Below are 9085 nucleotides of genomic sequence, written 5' to 3'. Positions count from 1 at the left end.
GAACACTTTAATTTTTGAAACCTAGGGTTTTAAATTTTTTTTTTTCGAAATTGGGTTTTTGCAAGGACGATTTACATGCAAATCTATGTTTTTGTTTTTTTTTTTTTTTTTTTTTTTTTTTTTTTTTTTTTTTTGTGTGTATTCATCAATTTGGGGCTGTTGGACCATAGGATTAGGCTTTTTTCTTCAATGTGGGGCTCCATGACCCTAGGTCTATAAACTTGTACTTGTATCACTGTGAAGGAACTTGTTTTTCTTTCACATGTCACTTTGTTTCGATTATTGCTTTTCATGAGTAAAAATAGTATTGATTATTACTTTTCTACTCTCCCTTTCCATGGGTTTGTCTCCCAAAAATAGAACAAAAACTTTTAATAATATTGTCTGTTTCTGTGATGTGGTTTGTGTAGACCACAGGACCACATGATACATACCCAATTGGTTACTTGAAATAGTTGGTTTCTACTTCAACTGATTAATTAATGACATTCATCTCTAGGACTTTTCCACATGCAAGCCCATCTCATCTGCTGGTATATTGTAAGGGAAATTGAAAGACAAATTTGACTGCCTAATAAAGCAATAACCTATAATAGTTTATACTTTTCCGCATGCAAGCCCATCTCATACTTTATTGTGTTGTGTTGTATTTTATATGCAGATGGTTGACTTGACATTTAGTTTTGAGATTTATCATGGTGGCCAATTTGTGTGGAACCTAGATTTGGTATATTTAGGAGGCAGTATTTCTTTTATCAAGGAGGTTGACTCCAATAAACTTAGTTTATTTGAAATACAAGATATTTGTGGTGATTTGGGGCAATTAGTACAAGTAGATTTCATTATCTTATTCCTAAGGGTAATTTGGAGAAAGGGTTAAGGGTTGTTCAATTCTGTTTTCAGCCCATGATGACTTGGCTTTTTAGGAATTAATGCACCAGGGTTCCTGAGCATATAAAAGATATATTTTACAGGCGTTATCAAAGCGACAGAGAGACACACGCATAACAGGAGTTGCTGCGACATTTGTGAGCCTAAGGTTGTGTAACAAGCTACTTTTAGTTCATCTAAGCGTGGATTAAAGAACTTTGCAAAGCTACAACAATCAAAAAGGCTACTGTGGAGTTAGTCATGGATAGGGAGATTCATGCAATGGAGAAATCTTCTACAAGTTCAAGTCCAATTGGAGATTAAAGCTAAGACAAGTATAGCTAAGTAGGTTCTACTGTATGTAGGTACTTTATGATAGGCTTGTAGGGTAAGATTTATTGTACTTGTAACCGCTTTTTTCTTCTTTGTGGATTCTTTGGAAGTGGTGACTTGAAATTCACCCGATAAAGTTTTGCCTATTTCCCCATCATGATCAAATCACCTGTGTCAAACTTATTTCCACTACACTTAATTTAGTTTGATGATTTGGTTGTGCTTTAATATGATTTGCATGTAATTTCTCTAATTAATTAACTTGGAAAATTAGATTAATTAACTGGAGTCAATTTATAACCCAACAAAGATTCCATAACTTAAAAAAAAAAAAAAAAAAAAAAAAAAAAAAAAAAGAAGCAAAAGTGCAAGCTACACCCCTAAATTTTGGGTTCTTTGGAATTTTCACCCTAAAGTTTTATAATTTAAATTTTATCCCCTAAAGTTATTCTTTGTTCACATTAGCAGCACATTCGTCCAATTTTTCCCTTAAGTGTCACATAATCTTGCCTGAAGCGTTTAATTTGTCCAAAAAAATTATGAAACGTAAAAAAGAATGGGTAATTGTCCCATATTACTAAAGAGAGTGTGTTGTGTGTGTTAGAATTATGTGCCCTCAAAAACAATACTGTGCATTTTTATTTGATGATAAAATTCTATTTTCACATTCATAATTTTTATAGGTATATTTCATTGTTTAAATGTGGCATGTGATGTCACATCTGTAGGAAAAATCATGTTAATGGTTAAGGAACCAAAGACAGGGAGTAATGATTTTTCATATATTATTAAATTGTTCTAGGCTGTGGATATTAATTGAATATTACCATTGAAGCCTACACTTGTTGTGCTGCTATATGATAGGATGATTTACTTCATCATTGAAGTAGTGACTTTAAGCAAACAAGTGGGTGTAATGTAACAAGTACATACACTGAATTGGATCTGATCAAGAACACCTTATGGAGTGATCATTGTTATTTAAAAGGTTGTTCTATCACAATTTTTCTATTGTCCTCAAACATGAGGGGTTTGTGTATATTTATTTATTATGCACATAACTTTGACAATGTCAACTGGTGATGCCAATTTTAAAGGCTATATACAGACACGTTGGGTTATGTATGTAATGAGTAAAATATATAAATGCTCAACAATGAATCCACCAGTCTCTAAAGAAGATAGTATATTCAGTTGATTTTCATATTGAAGTTGGACTCAAAACAAAACCGGCCGGTGACATTTTTCAAAAATGTTTTTTCATATATATATAATATTGTATATATATATATATATATATATATATTTAAAGAGTTTTTATAAATATTTTGGAGTCCAATAGAAATTATGAAATCAAGAAATTAAGGGTCACATAAGCTAGGGACATAACAATGATATTTATCCAGTCCTAGTGGCTTGTGGGAATATAGTATGGTGGAAGGACATAGATATAAAATTGTATGAAATGGGACCTCATTTGTAAATCTCTAATCTTCAGGGGTCAATTGCAATGTGTTGATGGACATTATTGCAATATGTAGAAGTTCAGATATTTTCTTGATATGATTGAGAAAATTAAGAAATAATTTTGGAAAGAGTTTCAAGATAAGTCAATAACGTTCAAAAAGTTATTGATAAAATCCTACGGCTGAAGATTAGGATCCCTAAGGATCCCACGTCCAATCTCTCTCTAGGGTTTTTAAAAGTCTACTATAAAATAAGATTTTATAATATCATATTTAGTGGTTGGCCATCAGAACTACTGTGTGATACTGCAGTCTTCTGAAAACTCAAAAGAAATAGAGAGAGAGACGTGAATACCTTGGGAGGCAACACGCTTGGGTTGCTAAGAGAGGTACGCAATTTTATTCTATTTAGAATCCATGGTTGTGTGGTACAACGATCTTTAAATGAAAATATGATTTTGTTTTATATTGTTTCCGCAAAAGCTTTCAGTGTGCAGTATAATTTGTTTCACTCTCCCTTAAAAGTTACCATGACTTTTGAATGGAGTTGTGGTGTGTTTTTGTGTTAGAACCTCTCTCCCTCTCCCTTGTGTGTATGTGTATGTGTTTGTTTCTCAAAAAAAAAAAAAAAAAAAAATTATGAATTTTTTTTTACGCTACAACAATGGTGTGGCATGATGAAATTGTTAAGGTGTAAATAAAGTTGTTAAAATTCTATTTCAGCCTCCAACGTGAGTTTAGAAGTTAGTTTTAACACTTGTTTTAGTTATATAAATAACAAACTCTTAATTTGTTTAATTTTGAGGAATTGTACATTGTTTAATTAATTCAAAATTTAAAATAAAAAATCTCTATAAACAAAAACATTTCAACGCAAAAATTTTTTCAGCGTTTCTTCTTAAGAAGGACGACAAGCTAAAAAAAGAAATGATGGGAAATTAATTATATTGGAGTTACACTTGAACACCTCTGCTTCCAATTCTAATTTTCCTTTTAAGTAAAAGATAGAAAAAAGAAAACATTGCTTCTCTTTTTCTAATATTGCACAATTAAATCTTGCCAGATGGAGAATCATTTGTTTACCATACTGCATCAAATCTCCCCATCCTTACCTTTAATTAATTAGTCTATGCAAGAATCATAATTTTGGAAAAAATCAAAGATTCCATTTTAGCACAAAAATCTCCATTAGAATAGGGAAACACAAAAGACAAAATGTCTAACTATAAATAGAAGAGCAAGACAGAAAGGAAGAGCGGTAATGCACGGGGTACAATAGCTTTAATACTAGCCATGGATTAAATCTAATGCTCAGAAAATTGACACGTCATATCCCACGCTGGCAATCCGCGTGCTTCAATTTCTCCCCTATCTCTTCTCTTTTCACTTTAGGCTGCGTTTGAATCGGCTTCAAACCAATTCCAGAAATCAATTTCCGGAAAATGCGTGCGTTTGGCTGTCACGAAAAACATTATTTTCCGGAAAATGATTTCCTGTTGACCGAAATTTTCAGTTTGACCACGGAAATGAATTTCTGCCTTCATTTTCACTTCAATGGATTTTCGGAAAAAGAGAGAGAGCGCGCGCGCGAGAGGAGAAAACCAGTCCAAGCTCCAGTCCGCGCCGATCTCCAGTCCGAGCTCCAGTCCACGCGCGCGGACCAGTCCGACGACGGCGATCGACGCTTCGCGAGATCGCGCCATCGATCGCGATCTCGCGAAGCGTCGATCGCGATCTCGCCTTCGCGAGATCGCATTGGATCGAGATCGCGATCGACAGCGCGATCTCGCGAAGCGTTGTTCGCGAGATCGCGCCGTCAATCGCGATCTCGCCTTCGCGAGATCGCGCCGGATCGAGATTGTGATCGACGGCGCGATCTCGCGAAGCGTCGACCGCGACGTTGATCGCGATCTCGCGACGGCGAGACCGCGATTTTTCTGGGTTGTGGCTTGTGTGTTTTCTGGTTTGTGTTTTCCTCCTTCTTTTCCAAACACTAGAAAATATTTTCCGGAAAATTTTTTGAAATACAACCAAACACACAAAAATATTTTCCTTTTCTGGAAATTAGCATTTCCGGAAAATATGTATTTTCCGGAAAACGTTTTACGGCAACCAAACACAGCCTTAGCAGTTCAGCTTTCCCAAATTTGAATTTCAGGAAAAAAACTCTCTTTGGGCTTCAGCTCGTCCCACACCACCACCACCACCACCACCACCACCGGTGATGCTTCCCGGTCTAGTCTTCTCCTCTTTCAAGGTTTTCTCATAGCACTCTCTCTTCTCATTGTACCCACACCACTGCCGTTGGCGGTGCTTATTACGGTGTCGCCACCACTGGTGGCTACCAGGTTTCCCTCTCTCCTTCTCAAATTTATTTTCTCTTTTATTTTTTCTTTTTGTTTCAGTTTTAATTATTTTGATGACTAGAGTTGTATGATTTTGTTTGGGTTTGAAAAATGGGGGGTTTTGGGTATGGCTGAATGTGCTGTGATTCAAAATCTGTTTGATGGTGAGCTTGTGTGTGTCAGATATGTGTTGTGGTTATAGCTTTGGTTTGGATTTTTGGGTTTCAAATGAATGGTGATTTTTGGGTTTCAAATGAACGGTGGTTGGATGGGGGTTTACACTTTACAGACTTGGGTTGATGTCAAAATGGGTTTTGATATGAGTCTGTTTTATTGTGTAAATACATGTCAATTAGTGCGTGAGTTATTGAGTGAGTGAAATCTGTGTTCTTGAGTGTGCTTAAATTAGTGTAAACACACGGAGTAGTTGAGTGCAGATCTTAAAATCTGGGTATGTAAAGGGTAAGTTCTACCTTCTTGTTTTTTTTTTTTTTTTTCTTCTTCCTTTGCTTTGATCTTTGTTATTGCCTTGCTTCTTTATTGTTGCTGTTGTTGTGGCCTTCGAGTCCTCTATTATTGTTGCTGAAGGTGTTTGTTGAAATGCTTCATAGAGTTTTAGTTTATCTCTTTGTATTCTGCCTTCTCTTTTCTTTTCTTTTTGGATTTTTATGTTAATGTGATGCTAAAACTGGGATGATATGTGTATGGAAATTGGATTTTCGAGTTAGTGTGTTATCATTGAGAACTTATCTCAGGCAGACAGTAGACAAATTATTCTCATAAAAGCTATGATTTTGTATTCAAAATATCACCAAAAAAAAAAAAAACTATTTATTTGTTAACTGCATTAAGTGGTCCGCTGGCTGCCCTAAGTTGTTTTAGCATTGGATTTGGATCTATTGGATTTGACATTTAGGAAATGTTGATACCAAATCTATGATTTCCCCCCTTTTTTTTCTCTCTTTTCTTGATTTATTTGCCTAAGATCATACATTTCTTACTCCTTTTACCTTCTTTTACCGAAATAGAGCTACGATTCTTAGCTTGATACTAATTTCTCAATTTGAAATTTGTCACAATGATCTGTTTTTTCTCATTCCCTATGTTTCTATTGAGGTTTGAATTGTGAAATGCACTGAAGATGTTTGTGAAACTATTTGTTAGAAACATTGAAGTGATGTTAAGATATTTTATTTGTATGTTGTGCAGTCTTGAGGGAGATTCGTCATATTGAGAAATGCACCAAAATATGTGATTGTAAATCTTTGGGTCCAAGTTGTAGTAATGTGCTTCAAGTTGCAAAAAAAAGCAAAAATGTGCTTTTCAATTGTTAACAAAAAGAAAGCTTGATATGGTTTCTTATTCTGGTGTACAGGGACGAAGTGGCCAAGTTTAAGCTACTTTTGCAATTTGTTGATGTGCAACCTTATAACATTGGTAGAAGGGAATGGAGGTTGTTGAATGCCAAATGATGAGAGTTACTTTTTGTGCTGCATAGTTGTCCAAGGTTGTTGGTTTCCAATGGCTGATTTGTTCACTTGTCTAAGATCATTTGTGACCTTGAGAGGTAAATGATTATACCTGTAAATCTTTGATTGTAATATTATTCTAGAGAAATCTAATTGAATTATAGTAAGTAATCGTTTTCTATAAGAATGATGTGTTTTTTCTCTCAATTGTTGCTACCTTTGTCTCTATTAACTATTTGCCTCAATAAATATTTGGTCTTGGCCAAGTGACCCCGTAGTCACTGTTTTGTTAAGGGATCTTGGTTTTCTTTATATTTTTTGAAGAAGTAATAAAAGTTGACAGATTTCTTTGTACATGGTTTATGAGAAATATGATATGAAAGTTTGCAACAATTGTAAAATTAACAAGCAATCATGCAACTTACTTGAATTACTAGCTAGTTTTAACACTAAAAGGAGCTGGTTTTAACACAAAAGAAATTAGGATTGCAACACAAAAGGTTTTATACCAGCAATTACAACATTTAAATTTGAAAAACAAGGAATCACAACCACTAAAATGAAGGAAAGAAAATAGCTAATAACTGACACGCTAGTACTTGAAACAAGAGACTCAATAAACACAACTGGTTAAATTGACCTAACTGAATTAGAAAACGACTCCACCTACATGATATACATTACACTAAACTGACTTCCATGACTCTCAGAAAGGGTTCATTAACACGCAACAATAGAACAACTATGTAACACCAAAATGATAACAGGGGTCTATACAATAGGAGCTCAAATCTTGTGTTTTAAATGGTTCACAAAAGTTAATGAACTAATCAAACATTATTTATTCCACGTGGCTGAATATAAATCAACATTACAAGCAATTGATAAGCATTCTATGAGAATCTACCCAACATTATAAGCTAGATAAAGCTTATTAAACCCGATCTAAACTAATATTGAAATACATGGGACTTAAACTTCATCTTCATCTCCTTATCAAAGTGGATATGTTTAGCTTGATCCCTATCAACATGTCTCTCCAAAAATGTTGCATAATTTGGTCTTGCATGCTTGCCGTGATAAACATGTAACAAATCTGATAGGTAGCATATACAAGAGCATCATTGTTTCTTTCTTCTTCAGCAAACCCAACAGAATAGATGTATCACATGCCTGCACTACCAAAAACCAAAATTTATTATTACAAAGAATGAACCAAAATCTGAAAATTCCAAGTAAGCTTTCAAACTTTAGTTGCATCTAAAAGAAAAAAATCTTTAAATTGCAGAGATGAAAACGAGCAATTCTTCCATGAAAAATAATTAATGGCTGAAACTCAAGGTTTAACATTTTAATTTATACTATGCAAACATCCTAAAACCGTTTCAAGTTGCATTTTTCAAACACCATTTATGCAAAATTATCAAACACATGTAAATAATAATATTTTTATAATAAAAGTTATGCGCTCTCACATAAACATCATTCATGCCAAACAGCCAAAGCTTGATACAGTATATTTCCTTTTTCTCCTTCTAAGCCCCCTTGCCTAGAATCTCCACACAGCTAAACAATACCACCACAAATGACATCACAACACCCATCCATGAAAATTGCCAAGCAAATAAGTATTTTCACAAAATAATGTTTGAAAACTCAACAATCCAAATTCAAATAAAACAAATGTGCAAAGCTGGTAATTATTGCTGCATTTTATCAAACAGATGGGAGTATATAAGAAATGAACACAAGTTGAAAATCAATAGGACATAAATTCCTAAATACCCCATACAAAAATCGTTCAAAATACATCATTCCATCAAAGACTAACCATAATCATCAAAGAGATCAACATGGATATCAAAGGAATCAAAAGAAAAAAAAAATCATCAAGAACACGTATGGCAGAAAATTTCAGGGGCCAAAAAAAATCTGGAAATTTCAAGAAATCAATCTGATTCAATGACTAGGTCTATCAATTTGATCTCCCATTTGTAATTTTACACAGATTCAATGAGAGTATTACCATCAAATTCATGAAATTACATAATTACAAAAAAAAAAAAAAAAAAAAAAAAACTGAGAATAGAGAAGAGAAATAGAGATAATAAAAAAACTTGTATTTGGGTAACAAAAAGTAAAATCTGAAATATCTTGGAAAAAAAATTACTTACAAGTTTAGAGAAGGAAGAAAACAAAGATTCACAAAACCCACGAAACGGTTGAAGGTTCGCTTCGTCAACTAGAAAAAGAAGAGAGACAGAGCAGAGATGAAGGTGGGCATGCGGATGTGGTTTGGGTAAGATGCAGAAACTGAGGGTGGCGGTGGCAGCAGAGGGAAGAGGACTGAAGAAGTGAGAGGTTTTTTTTTTTTTTTTTGAAATAATGAGATGCGGCTGAGATTTGTGCTATATTGCACACCGTGCAATACCTCCTTGCCTTTAATTAATTAGTGTATGCAAGAATCGTAATTTTGGAAAAAGTCAAATATTCCATTTTAGCTCAAAAATCTCCACCAGAATAGGAAAACACAAAAGAAAAAATCTGTGACTATAAATATAAGAGCAAGACAGAAAGCAAGAGAGAAAGGAAGAGCGGTACT

General features: G+C 34.1%; 1 long non-coding RNA gene across 1 annotated transcript; it reads right to left on the bottom strand.

The window, feature by feature from the left end:
- Nucleotides 1–7174: 7174 nt before the first annotated feature.
- On the bottom strand, nucleotides 7175–9085 carry LOC115967295. The gene is made up of 2 exons (XR_004086425.1): nucleotides 8658–9085; nucleotides 7175–7656 (listed from the first exon to the last, which is right to left on the bottom strand). It is a non-coding gene; the product is annotated as an uncharacterized LOC115967295 (long non-coding RNA).

Source organism: Quercus lobata, chromosome 11 (assembly GCF_001633185.2).
Source record: "Quercus lobata isolate SW786 chromosome 11, ValleyOak3.0 Primary Assembly, whole genome shotgun sequence".
NCBI lineage: Eukaryota > Viridiplantae > Streptophyta > Magnoliopsida > Fagales > Fagaceae > Quercus > Quercus lobata.
The sequence above is the reverse complement of the archived record's forward strand: the minus strand, read 5'-3'. Positions and strand labels throughout refer to the sequence as shown.